The sequence below is a fragment of the Scomber scombrus genome, chromosome 7 (assembly GCF_963691925.1).
Source record: "Scomber scombrus chromosome 7, fScoSco1.1, whole genome shotgun sequence".
Lineage (NCBI taxonomy): Eukaryota > Metazoa > Chordata > Actinopteri > Scombriformes > Scombridae > Scomber > Scomber scombrus.
Window position 1 is genome coordinate 202554 of NC_084976.1, and position 13440 is coordinate 215993.

Below are 13440 nucleotides of genomic sequence, written 5' to 3' on the forward strand. Positions count from 1 at the left end.
GGTGAATATTTATGTGATCACTTATTGTAAATTATATATTTTTTTATTCATTGATATTACTTTGTAGAAATCTGTTTTCACATTTACATTAAAGAGTTTTTTTTTGTAAAAAATTGTATTTTAAAAGCCAAATTATATTGACCATGATTCAATTTATTAAAGCAATAAAAGTGTGTTGGGCCTGGACTTTATTGTGGAAATTTAACAAAGCACATGGTTCTTTTGTGTTCTCACCCAAAGCTCAAATTTAACCTTTTCAGGCCCCCTCCCCCATGTCTTGGGGAGGATAAGCCTAAAAACTCCAAACCCAGGTAACCCCTGGGATTCTCATCACTCATTGGCTATGACGTAACTTCCAGCTGCTGATGTCACAGAAGCTTCAAAAGAAGAGGCGCAAGGTTTCTTCGCTCTCTTCTTTTTGCCATCCTTGCTCTTCACCAGGCTACACAAAGTGTCCTTCCGAAGCGCCAGCACCCAGCTTGCCGGCCTAGAAGGGAAAATTCCATGTTGCCCCTGAACGCATCATCTAAACGGATCCGAGGTTGCAACAGAGCTAAGCCTACAATTTACCTGCAGATGGGAGAGACAAGTTACAAACGGTAAATGGTAAATGGACTGTACTTATATAGCGCCTTTCTAGTCTTTTCGACCACTCAAAGCGCTTTACACTACAACTCATTCACACACATGCATACACTGATGGCAGGCAGCTACCACGCAGGGTGCCAACCTGCACATCAGGAGGAAACTACCCATTCATACACCATCGGCACAGCAACGGGAGCAATTAGGGGTTAAGTGTCTTGCCCAAGGACACATCGACATGTAGACTGGAGGAGCCGGGAATCGAACTGCCAATCTTCCAATTGGAGGACGACCGCTCTACCTCCTGAGCCACAGCCGCCCTTTCAAGATCTCTCCATGTCGTGGATCACCGGTTAACTAAGCCCCGGCCAGCCACCTTTCGTCGACAAGGCTGATCTTTCCGCCAGAGGGCCGAAATCAGCATCGCTTCAGCCGAGGATCAGGACAGCGCTCACAATATGACCGCAACGGACCTTTCCGCACCGGCTTTGAACGCCACACACCGCTCGCATCGAATCCAGCTTGTGTTTTGGGACCTTCACGGCCTGTTTGATGACTCTTTCAACAGTCTTAAAGTTTGTGTCAACAGGTCTTACATGTGAGGCGATTTTGTTGTTGTTTATCCTGTCAGGTGTAGTGTTATTGTATGTTGTTTCTAATGTTATTGAATGGTATGTTGTACACTGGTGGGAGGTCTAGCAGAGTGGGACACACGGGGGCGCTGTGGGCCACAGGGAACTATGTTAGAGAGTTACAACGTGCAACAGAGTTGAATAAAGTTTTCCTGTATTCAGTAAATCATTGGTCCACGCTTATTAATATCAAGTAAACACGACATGGTGTCAGAAAGGAAAAGGTCCACCTGCAAGAGAAAGAGAGGCTGGTGAGCAAGCACAATGACTGACGGTAACGGCGAAGGGAGTGGAGTTAGCACAGTGGCTAACAAACCTAGCGCTACGTTTAGCATTCAGCCACCGGAGCCCTTTGATTTTTCCAAGCCGCAGGAGTGGACAAAGTGGATTCAGCGATTTGAGAGATTCCACCAAGCAGGCAACTTATCTGCCAGCTCCGAAGAAAATCAGTTAAATACGCTGATCTATTGTATGGGAGACGAAGCTGATGATGTTTTGAGAGGCCAGAAACTTGATGATGCAGACCAGTGCCAATATGATAAAGTACTGTAAGGGATGCTTTTCAGTCGTTCTTCGTGGTGAAAAAGAACATTGTTTATGAGCGCGCACAATTTAATATGCGCAAGCAGGAAGCAAATGAGACTGCTCTGTATGCACTGGCAGAGCATTGTAACTATGTGATGTTACATGATGAACTCATCTGGGACAGGATAGTGGTTGGCTTGGCTGACACACAGCTCTCAGAACGCATGCAAATGGAGAAGGACTTAGACCTGGACAAAGCTATAAACATGGCAAGACAATCGGAGGAGGTAAAAAAGCAGCAAACCATACTGACAAGTGATGCTAGTGGAGTACTGCAGGTGGATGGTAACTCTGTGGATAGAGTGTTCATGGCAGACACCAAAAAGAGAAGCCTAAATTCACCAAATCCAAAAGTTATGGAGAAAAGCCACACAACAGTAAGATCAGAAATAATAAAAGCTCCCAGTGCTACAAATGTGGTGGCACACCTCACCCTAGGCATGAATGTCCAGCAAATGAAGCTAAGTGCCATTCCTGTGGAAAAAAGGTCACTACCAGTGTGTGTGCCGTGCAGGCAAAACAGTGCAGAGCATAGAGGAAGAAGAGGAAAGTTTCTTTCTTGGTACTGTGACATCTGATGATGATAAATGGACTGCTGTGATTGATATAATGGACAAGAATATCACTTTAAAACTTGACACTGGAGCGGCTGTTACTGCTGTGTCACAGCCTGAGTTTAACAACATATTTTCAAACTCTAAGCAGCCGGTTCTTCAAAAGGCAGAGAGACCCCTGGGCCAGGCCGGATCCCTCTGGATGTGTCAGGGTTTGCCAGATTGCAATTAAGGAGAGGAGCCAAGCAGACCATGGAGAAGGTTTACGTGGTCAAGAACCTGAGCACGCCTTTGCTTGGGTTGACAGCCATCAAAGCCCTTGGCTTACTCATTCGTGTCAACAGCATTAGACATGGGGACCCTCAAGTCAAGTCATCCTAAACTGTGCAGTGGGCTAGGTATGTTGTAACAACCATACACCATTAAGCTTAAGCCAGGGGCTATGCCATTTTCAGTTAAAACTCCCAGGAGGATTCCACTACCGCTTGTGGGCCCAGTCAAGGAAGAACTCCAGCGCATGGAAGCACTGGGTGTCATCAGCAGGGTTGAGGAGCCAACCGACTGGTGCGCCAGCATCGTGGTCGTACTCAAAAAGGACCGGAAAAAGGTTTGGCTGTGTGTGGACCTGACAGGCCTGAATGTGTATGTGTGCCGTGAAAAATACATTCTGCCATCAGTGGAACAGAACCTGGGAACACTTACGTTTCAGCAAGCTGGATCACAACATGGGGTTTTGGCGATCCCACTTACAAAGGAATCGGCCAAGTATACTACCTTTATTAAACCCTTTGGGCGGTTCCACTTCAAGCGTCTACCATTTGGCATTGCCTCAGCACCTGAACATTTCCAGTGCAGGATGGCAGAGATCATACAGGGGCTTGAAGGTGTGATATGCCATATCGATGACCTGTTGGTGTGGGGGCGGGACCAGGGAGAGCACGACACTCGACTCCATGCTGTGCTGCAAAGACTGGAAAGAGCAGGCATAACTCTAAATGAGGACAAGTGTGAACTCTCAAAAACAGAGGTTGCCTTCCTGGGCCTAATCACAACTGCAGGCATTCGCCCCGACCCCCGAAAGACTGAGGCTATCTCAAAGATGAAAGAGCCAACAAATGTGGGTGAGTTTTCTCGGGATGGTCAACCAGCTGGGAAAGTTCATTCCCCAGCTGGCAGAAAAAGATAAGCCACTTCGCGATCTTCTCTCAAAGAAAAACTGCTGGGTCTGGGACGTCGACCAGGCTACAGCGTTCGAAACACTGAAGAAAGCACTGTCTTCTCCTCCTGTGCTGGCCATGTGTGACCCAAACAAAGACACTAAAGTGTCAGCCGATGCATCGTCGTATGGCTTGGGAGGGCTCCAGAGAGATGAGGAAGAATGGAAGCCTGTGGCTTATGCATCTCGGTCGCTCACTCCCACAGAACAACGGTATGCACAGGTATAAAAGGAGGCCCTGGGCCTCACATGGGCCTGTGAAAGGTTCCAGGATTACCTCATAGGAAAATATTTCTAAACCCCTTCTCAGCCTACTGGGAGCCCAGGCAAAGGATCTTTTGCCGTCGAGGATCCAGCGCTTCACGCTGATGCGCTACTCATACTCCTAATCTCTTTGGACAGCAGACACACTGTCATGCTCACCTGTCAAATCGAGCATGCCCGCAGACGAAAAGGAACTGATGGAGAGCACAAACATTTATGTGGACTGTGTCATTGAAAGCTTGCCTGTCAGCCCTTCATACATAGAGAACCTGAAGGAGCAGCTTAAAGCTGAGAGTGTATGCTCACGTGTCATGGCACTGTGCACAGAAGGATGGCCGGCACATGCAAAGAAGGAACCAGTGCTGAAAAACTACTTGCCAGAGCGAGCCACACTCACAGTGAAAGATGGCTTACTGCTGAAAGACGCACGGCTTGTAATACCATCAACAATGAGGAACGATGTGCTAGCCAGGCTACACGAAGGACACTTAGGTGTAGTGAAGTGTAAAGCTTGCGCTCGTCAGACTGTGTGGTGGCCGGGACTCAGCCAGCAGGTGTCCGACATGGTGCTCAACTGCAGAACCTGTATACGTGAGCGACATAATCATAAAGAGCCACTTATGCCATCAGAGTGCCCTAAAGGACCATGGCAAAAGCTGGGAACAGACCTGTTCGTCCTGGGGAACAAAACCTACCTGCTTGTTGTGGATTACTTGTCCAGGTATGTTGAGATGGCACAATTATCCCACACCAGGTCCACTGATGTAATTGTACATTTAAAGTCCATGTTTGCCCGCCATGGCATCCCGAAGGTCCTGATGTCAGATAACGGGCCACAGTTTTCTGGGCAAGCTTTCACCACCTTTGCAGTTTCGTATGGATTCAGGCACATCACCAGCAGCCCGAGGTTTCCACAGAGTAATGGTGAAGCAGAACGGGCGGTCCAGACTCTGAAAAACCTCCTGAAAAGGCAGAGGACCCCTATCTGTCTCTACTTGCTTATAGAGCCACACCTCTCCAGAGTGGTTACAGCCCGGCGCACCTTGCTCCAAGGTCTTACTTAGTGGATCTACCTCAGGGTGTTGTGAGACGCAACCGCCAGCACCTGATACCCTTACATACACCTGCACAAGACAATGGTTCTCCATTCCAGCAACAACCACCGGAGCCAGTGCCTACACAGGCACCCATGTCGCCTCCCCAAGTTTCACCTACAGAGACTCCTGCTATTACAACTAGATCTGGGAGAGCCATCATAAAACCTAATAGGCTTAATCTGTAAATCAGGAAATGGGACTGAGAACTGATAGTTGAATACAAAACAAAAAAAAACAATTGAGTTATGTTATGTTACATTATGTTACAAAAGGTTATAGTAATATGGGATGTTGTTTTAGCACTTTAAGTAACACTGGATTTAAGATACAGTAATTACCTGATTACATTAGACTGAATATTCAGTAATAAGTGCTTTTGGTCATACTGTTCTGTTAGATAGGAACAGACCTTTCAACATAAGAGGCAGAATAATCCTCCGAGGTCTGATGAGACAAAGACAGTCTACCCTTTGTTCTCTAGAAAGGGGAGATGTGGTGTTATTGTATGTTGTTTATAATGTCATTGAATGGTATGTTGTACACTGGTGAGAGGTCTAGCAGAGTGGGACAGTTACAACAGAGTTGAATAAAGTTTTCCTGTATTCAGTAAATTGTTGGTCCATGCTTATTAATATCAAGTAAACACGACATCAGGATGTTGTTAAAACTACTGTTAAAGGATAGCCAGCTCCTTCAACAATCAGCCGACGCACGTACAGATCCCTGTTGTGCACGTGCGGATCTAATTTGTTTAGCAAGCACAGACGTGCCACAGCCTCCAAATTATACTTTACACATTTATCTCTGTAAAGGCCTCTTTTCTCTCTCTTTCGGTCGCCATCTTTCCTGGCTTCCCTCTCTCTTGCTAACCACCACGCACGTACACACTACACATTACACATAGGCACACCCTGCATTATACCTGTTGGAGAGCTAACAAAGGAAAGCTAAGCTAAATCCTAGCCTTATCCGCAGCCACGTGGTTTACGGCTGAGCCAATGTTTTAGGAGCGTTAACCACGTCAGCGCCATCTTAATTTTTATCTAGCGGAAACGTCCCCTGTATCTGCCCCTCCTGTCATGTGGGAACATGACAAGACCATGAGCCACCATCTTAAGCCCCCTCTCCTGAAGACACAACACCTCCCCTCTTGCAACCACACACACACACACAACCCCTGCACACACACACTCTCATACAGCCTGTTTACTTATGTGTTACTTAATGTTTGTTGTTTAGTATAGTGGTAGTACAATTTATAACAATACATTGATTAACTTGTTAATTGAGAGCTTTTAATAAATAGTTTATGGCTTAAAGAGAAGTGTTTTGTGATTATTGTGCATATGTTATTGTTATATGTGGCTGATCAAAATAGTCAGTGCTTGGAGTTACTCCTTCACCTTTGTGATTTTATGATTGACTGAGGCTAATCTAACTGTTTGGTTATTCCCGGTCTCTGCGTGGTGCCGTAAATTAACAACAAGAATTGATCATTTTTTTGTAGCGTATGTAGGCTAACATATTTATGTTTTTAATTTTATTAGTTTGTCTTTAATTATTTTTAGAGGATAGCAGATGACTTCTCTGAAGCTTGGACCACACTGGACAGCGGTGTCGCTCAGGAGAAAAAGTCTCTGTAAGCACTAATTATTAAGGTGACCATATTTTGATTTCCAAAAAAGAGGCCACTCAGCCCGGCCACGAGATAGCCTACTTAAATGATACTCGCAGTTTACTCAAAGATTCCTTATAATTTTAATATATTTAGAGTTTATATGTATGGAAAGAATATTTTGTTATATTACAAAATAATTTCTCTCAAAGACAGAAATGTATAGGTTACTGAACTTGCTTTATTATGCCTCAATGGCATGGATTCCTAACCTAATTCACAGCTCTTGAGGGTGACAGACTCAATGCGACCTATTCCTGTGAAAAACACTGGCAAATTCTATATATCTGTCCTCAACAAGTAAGAAGTTTGGGTGGATAGATACAGTTTGCTGGTGCTCTTTGGCAGGAAATAGTTCCCAATGACATTCTTAGCCCCTGAAGGTGGCAGATTACACGAGGTATCATAGCCAGGGAGATTGTGGCATCTTCAAATCAATCATTCTAAAGACATATGGGCGGTTGCCAAGGATCGGCCAATCAGAAGATCAATGGTTCAATTATTGGCTCCTCCAGTCCCCATGTCAAAGCTATATTCATATTTATTTATTTGATATAAATAATAAAAAAAGGCCAACATTTTTTTGATTTACCAAAAATCACTATGGATTGGATGGATTTATTGGATTTATTGAGCAAAAATGATGGAAGAGAAGTTTCAATTTGTAATTTATGATGATCTGTAGAAAATGGTGTAGCAATCAGACCTATGGTTTAGTAGGAGATATCAAAAATGAGTTCAGAAATGAAAAATGGCAGCAATTCCATGATGGTGGCTTTTATTGTCCAAGAGGCGAAGTATATTGAGCTGTAGTCAAATTTGAAGTAAATAGGACTCATGGTGTGGGGGGACATACCTTACAAATATTTCACTGTTCTGACTATTAATTATAGCAACATCATAAGGATATCATACTACATAGTTTGCACATCATCTATAGTTGTGGTGCCAAGTTTCATTTCTTTAGCTTGTTGGAACTCAGAGCAATTGAGGAATAAGATGGCAGATAATGCTAAATCAGCCACGCCCACATACACCAATCAATATGTCACTTCAGATCTTGGTTAATACTTGCACCAGATCATAGGATTAATAAACTTTACAAGGGGTGGGGCATAGCAGGAAATTGTTCAATTATTTTAAATCTTGGCAGATATATTCAGCCCGTTGCAGTGAAAAGGCCTACCATATAATTTTGATCTCGACCTATAGGGGGCGCCACAAATACCAAAAATGTGTGCCTTACTTTTTCAAAATTAATCATAAATATCATTTTTATATTAATATTGGAAACCTGGCAGGAACACATTTGGTTATAAGCTATAATTTATAATAATAAAAGATAATTATAATACATTTTTTGCTTGTGGTTTTGCAGTAAAAAGCCAAATGTAAATACATTTTTAATGCCATTCAGTCTAAAGTAGTCAGAAATTGTCAACTGTAGGTTTTTGAATTAAAAAGAAACAGTGTTGTAGATTTGTGGTAGCTCTTATGATGTGTGAGTCAGTTGCCAGTTCCATAAAACCAATGCTTATTTTACTCATGCACTCAAAAAAATAATCAAGGCTAAAACATAGACTTTATGTAATTTAATTACATGACAATTTTCCACGTAATTATATTGCATAAGTTGAATGTAAAGGGTAAAGTTTAATAGTATGTTTTTTATCAGGTTGAACAAATGTGAATGAATCAAATAAATTGTAATTAAATGTTCACTTAATGTTAAGGTGAACTCTTACATAACCTTTATGTGCTTGCATGTAAAGTTAAGGTGAACTTTTACATAAACCTTAGGTCTTTATATGTAATTATTGAGTAAAGTTAAGCTGAAATTTCACATAAACCATAAGCTTTCCAGCTCTTGTAATAACACATTACAATTAATTTAGTTAAGAAACTTTATTGCCATATTCATTAATAACAGGTAAAAACATGACCAATACCAACAAGTTAGACTGACTTACTAGGATCATTTGGGCTCTCAGACACACAGCGCACGCACGCAAACACACAGTACACAGTACACAGTAGCCTACGCAGTACACACACCAGAGTGCCGTTTAGGCTGCCAGACAAGATGGACCAGGCCTAACATTGCAAGCAAGTAAAGAAAAGAAAGGGCGACCCACTCAAAAGTGAACATACAGTACTAGTATGAACTTCAAAATGTTACCACTGAACTTAGCAGAATTTGTTTCCCTCTTCACTACAAAAAATAAAAAAATAAAAGACTATGGACCCCTTTCTTTCCTGTCAGCTGTTATGGATATAGAAAATAACACTCATTTTTTGGTTTCAATAGAGGGAGAGGGATGCCTGAATGTCCAAATTTTAGAAAAGGCAGAATTCAGGATTCAGGCTGGGAAAAGAATGGCGCTCGCAGTGGCATTGAAATGGGAGGGACGTGAGAGGGCAATTAGGGAGAACACCACTAGTGCCTATCACCCCTGGTTGTGTCTCAACACTCACAAACACGCACACACAGAGTGCCATTTAGGCTCCAAGACTAACCGAGATTAACCGAGTCAAACACAGCACGCTGGGGGAAACTACAACCCCAATGTTTGAGGGTATGTAAAGAAAAGAAAGGGTGACCTACTCAAAACTAAATATGTGAGTTTGAAGCATAACAGTTACCACTTAACTTACATAAGTTAAGTAACTTAACATTAGTGCCCATAACCCCTGGTCTGGTCTCATCACACACAGCACAGATCATTCTGGGTCCCAGTCAAATGGACCGGCCAAAACACAATTCAACCTGATCTTTGCAAACTTAACAGTCTAGTTTTGAGTTGAAGGGCTGCAGAACCAGGCCAAATGAAAAAGTATTTATAAAAATAAAAAATAAAAAAGCACAACACAGCATGTGTCCTACAAGTCCTTCAAGACTGCCTCACTTATTGAAGCATCTTAATCTTCAGCGTTTGGACCTTTGGGGACAGTTTGTTTCCGTCCAAGTTCATCAGCACCTTTTGGAAGAACTCAAATGTGTACTTGAGTTCTTGGGGATAGGTCAGGTTGAGCGCATAAATGAGTCCAAAGCACATGACCCACCCAAATGCAACATTTCTCAGCTCGCTGAGAAGCTCCACACCTTCGATGACGACTCCAACATCCTCTGGCTCATCCTCTTCATCAGCGCCTTCTCTGCGAATCATGAATATTCCCATAGTGGTCTGCCCAATGTCTCTCTTTGCCTCTTCACTGTTGACATCCTAATAATGGGAGAACATTTTAAAATCTCACTGTAAAATGCTACTACTGACCAAATATTCCTTGATGAATGTGCTGCTGTCCTCTTTGAGGTAGACACACAAACTTCTGATGACGCAGTCCCTCTTCAGTTCGATGTTATCACTCTGCAAAAGGAAGCATATTATAGAACACATTTGAACAAATCATTCAGGACAATCCCAGTGGGACAACTCCAGTGATGACTGTTTGACAGATGACTGCTCAAAATAAGTGTTGTTCTTTTTGAGCTGTGAGATAAGGGCCCGTATTCACAAAGCGTTTTATCTTACCACTAAGAGTATTCCTAAATTGGACTAAAATATTTTAGCTAGGAGTTCTCTTAAAAGTTATTCAAAGCCTCTCAGCTCTACTCTTAGTAAGGAGAATGGACAACTCCTAAGATAAGAGTGCCGTTGCTATGGTTGACATCATTACTCATGCATGAGCTTGACTGAAGTGACCACTTTGATTAATTATTTGTTATAACGCAGGAATGATGGCAAAAACCTCCCCTACGATGACAAGTGACAGGTCTAAGCTGGTGAGAATGTGTGCACTATGTAAGGTTGGAAGATGATTAATAAATAGGCCAAGCCTAAATCAGTGGTGTTATTTGCACAAATATTCCCTCACAATTCATGCAGTAATTCATTAATAGCTGTGGATGGTACAAACAAAATATGTTCCAACTTCAATACAACTGAGGCGATGTTCTGCTCAATAACGTTGGAAAGCTCATCAATGCTTGAAAAACTATGTGCAGCAAAATTTGTTTCAGATTCAATGTCTGCAGCACAAGGCTCAACATCAGAATTGTCTGATTCTTGTAGGTCTAACCCTGCAAATACAGTTACAACCTCACTTTTAAAATCAGATAAAGTATGTGGATTGTGCTTTCTGTTTTTATGAGAATGAAATGTATTGTAGATATTGGTTTTAAACTCACAACCTTTAAACATGCATGTAACAGTTTCTTGTCTCCGCAAATGCTCATTTATATGAGTGAAATATTCACGATCGTTTGAAAGCTCGGGACAAGCACACAGCTGACATGAAAAATTAAATAGCTCTGAAGTTTTAGAAGATGTTTGAGTTTTGTGACTACGGTATATATGCGTTAAAAGATTATCCCATAATTTAAATGTGCAAGGACAGTCAGAATATGGACAATGATGCCTGAACCTGTTTCCATAGTGGCCATGTTTCAGTTTGCAATGTTTAAGTAATTCGTACCTACTCACTACAGATATTCCACACACCTTACATCCCCACACACCCATTCACATATTTCATCTAGAAAACAAAAACAAACAAACAAAAACAAAAAGGCACAGTGCGAGTTAACTAACATCATCTTGAAACAACAAATTGAATAAATAATCAGCTGTTGCAGTACATTTGATAGGGGTGTCACGATTCTCCAAATCCTTGATTTAATTTAAATTTCGATTTTAAAGTCACGATTAGATGATTTTTTCTTTTTAAAATAATATCACTTAATTGGCCTTTTCCTATTCATTTTATTTATTTATTTATTAATTTTTTTTGGGGGGGGGGGGGGGGGGGGCTATATTAGTGTTAGGCTAATTGACGTGAATAAACGACAAAATGCTTTCACAACGTGATTTCAGAGTAACAAGAGGGGCTTCTATTTCGGGCAGTTGATGTGTATTTTTAAACTGACTGCAGCCTAAAATTAGAGTATTATTAACGCTGCAGTTTTGCTTCTTGGTTTATATGCTGGTTGAGACATTGGGTGTGGCTGCATCATCGATTCTACCTTTGAGTTTGAAGTTCAAGACTGAGATGCAATTTCAATCGATTTCGTGACACCCTTAATATTTGAACAATTTTGACATACTCACCTAAATTTGAGAGGTTGCCCTCGAAACAGGAACTTGCCCGAATGATGTTATACCTGAAAACATAAAGAACCGTTTTCAAACATATGGAACATATTCACAAACTGAATTCACTTTCCCTCCCCTCGAGCGCCCCCCACCCCCCACCGAAGCGCTGCACTGTTCATCATCCCGTCATCCCACATGAGCTGCATGTGGAGGTGTGATAATGACTAAGCAAACGTTAAGTTAACTAATACAACAACAATACAACTACTTATGTCGAAAATACTTCTTTGCATTTACATTTCATTTTACAGGAGGGACGCAATGGACCCCCATTTCATTCTATGGTGCAGGCAACGCTCATCATTCTTTCACATGGATAATTAATAAAAATGCATAACATGACGCTAGTATTCCTCAAGTAGGCTGTTATAACTTATACGAGAATCGATACCTCGCCTCGAATTCGATGAGGACCATAGCGCTGTAACATTAAACTTTTCGTGGTTAGCTGCTACCCAAGTGGTAGAGTTAACTAAGTCAGCCCCACACCATAGGGTAGCATTGGCGTTACGCTGAAAACAGTAAAACAATGCAGTCTACCTGCTTTGTAACCGAACAAAGCACTTTTTAGAACCATCAGAAGACGCTAAGTTAAAATTATTCTTGCTGGAGCTGCAAACTTGTTCTAAGTAACATAACACATAGTTAGCTGCTAGCAGGCGGCATCAAGATTCCATGACATGTGCTATCCTGGGACTAAACCGTTTTGTAAACATTAAAACAACATATTATATGCTCAAAAAATATCAAATGGCATATATATTGTTGTCACAAAAGATGGAAAACGATTCAAACACTTACCAAGTCAGTTTTTTCAGTAGTTTAATCCAGTTGGCGCTCGTTTTAGACAAATTATTTGCGTTCAAAGCAGGTGGAATCCAAAAGGAGGAACTACGGGGTCTGCAATGCTGATCACCAGGGGCTTGTTCTGGTTCTGCGATCCATTTCTTCAACACTGCCACCTACTTTGCTGGAGTGTCACGCACATAATTGCCTTAGATGATCCAATCAAATAAGTTTTACCTGATTTGTTTACATTCAGTTTACATTGAACACATTCACATTGTGTTTATGTGTTTTGCTCGAATAAACTTAGGACTTAATGCATTTCAGTTACATTTTACTTAAAACTATTTTTTAATGTTTATTAGGACCAATAATCATTTTTTTGAGTGCATATTGTGACAATTGCAGATCACGCATTGCCGGATCTTTCCTAAATTTCACGTTTGATAAGACTCCTGATTATGCCAACTGGTGAAGCTTTTGACATTTCATCAAAGGCTGTTACCATGGAACAAGAACATTTTTTTGAGGGCCTAGGGAGGCTTGAAAACTTGTGAAACTTAGAAGTTGAACATTGGGAAGTTGTTGATATGGCTCTTGGGTTTGGGTGTGGCAAAATGACTCCAGGGCACCCACTAGAAAATGTCTAAATCAAAGCCCCCACCTTTAAGCTTGACATAGATGAGCAACATTTGGTAGGCACGTGTATCATGACCAGACCCCAAAAAGCATCTTGGAGCCATACCCTAAAGCTAACAGAAAGTCAGTTATTTACTTTGCAATTTTGCCACTTTAGATTTTTGCCATTTCCAGGTGTTGTATTTTAATTAATTCCTACAGATTTACCCTGACTGATTTCAAATGTAGTCTGTCATCTAAAGACTTTTGTGATG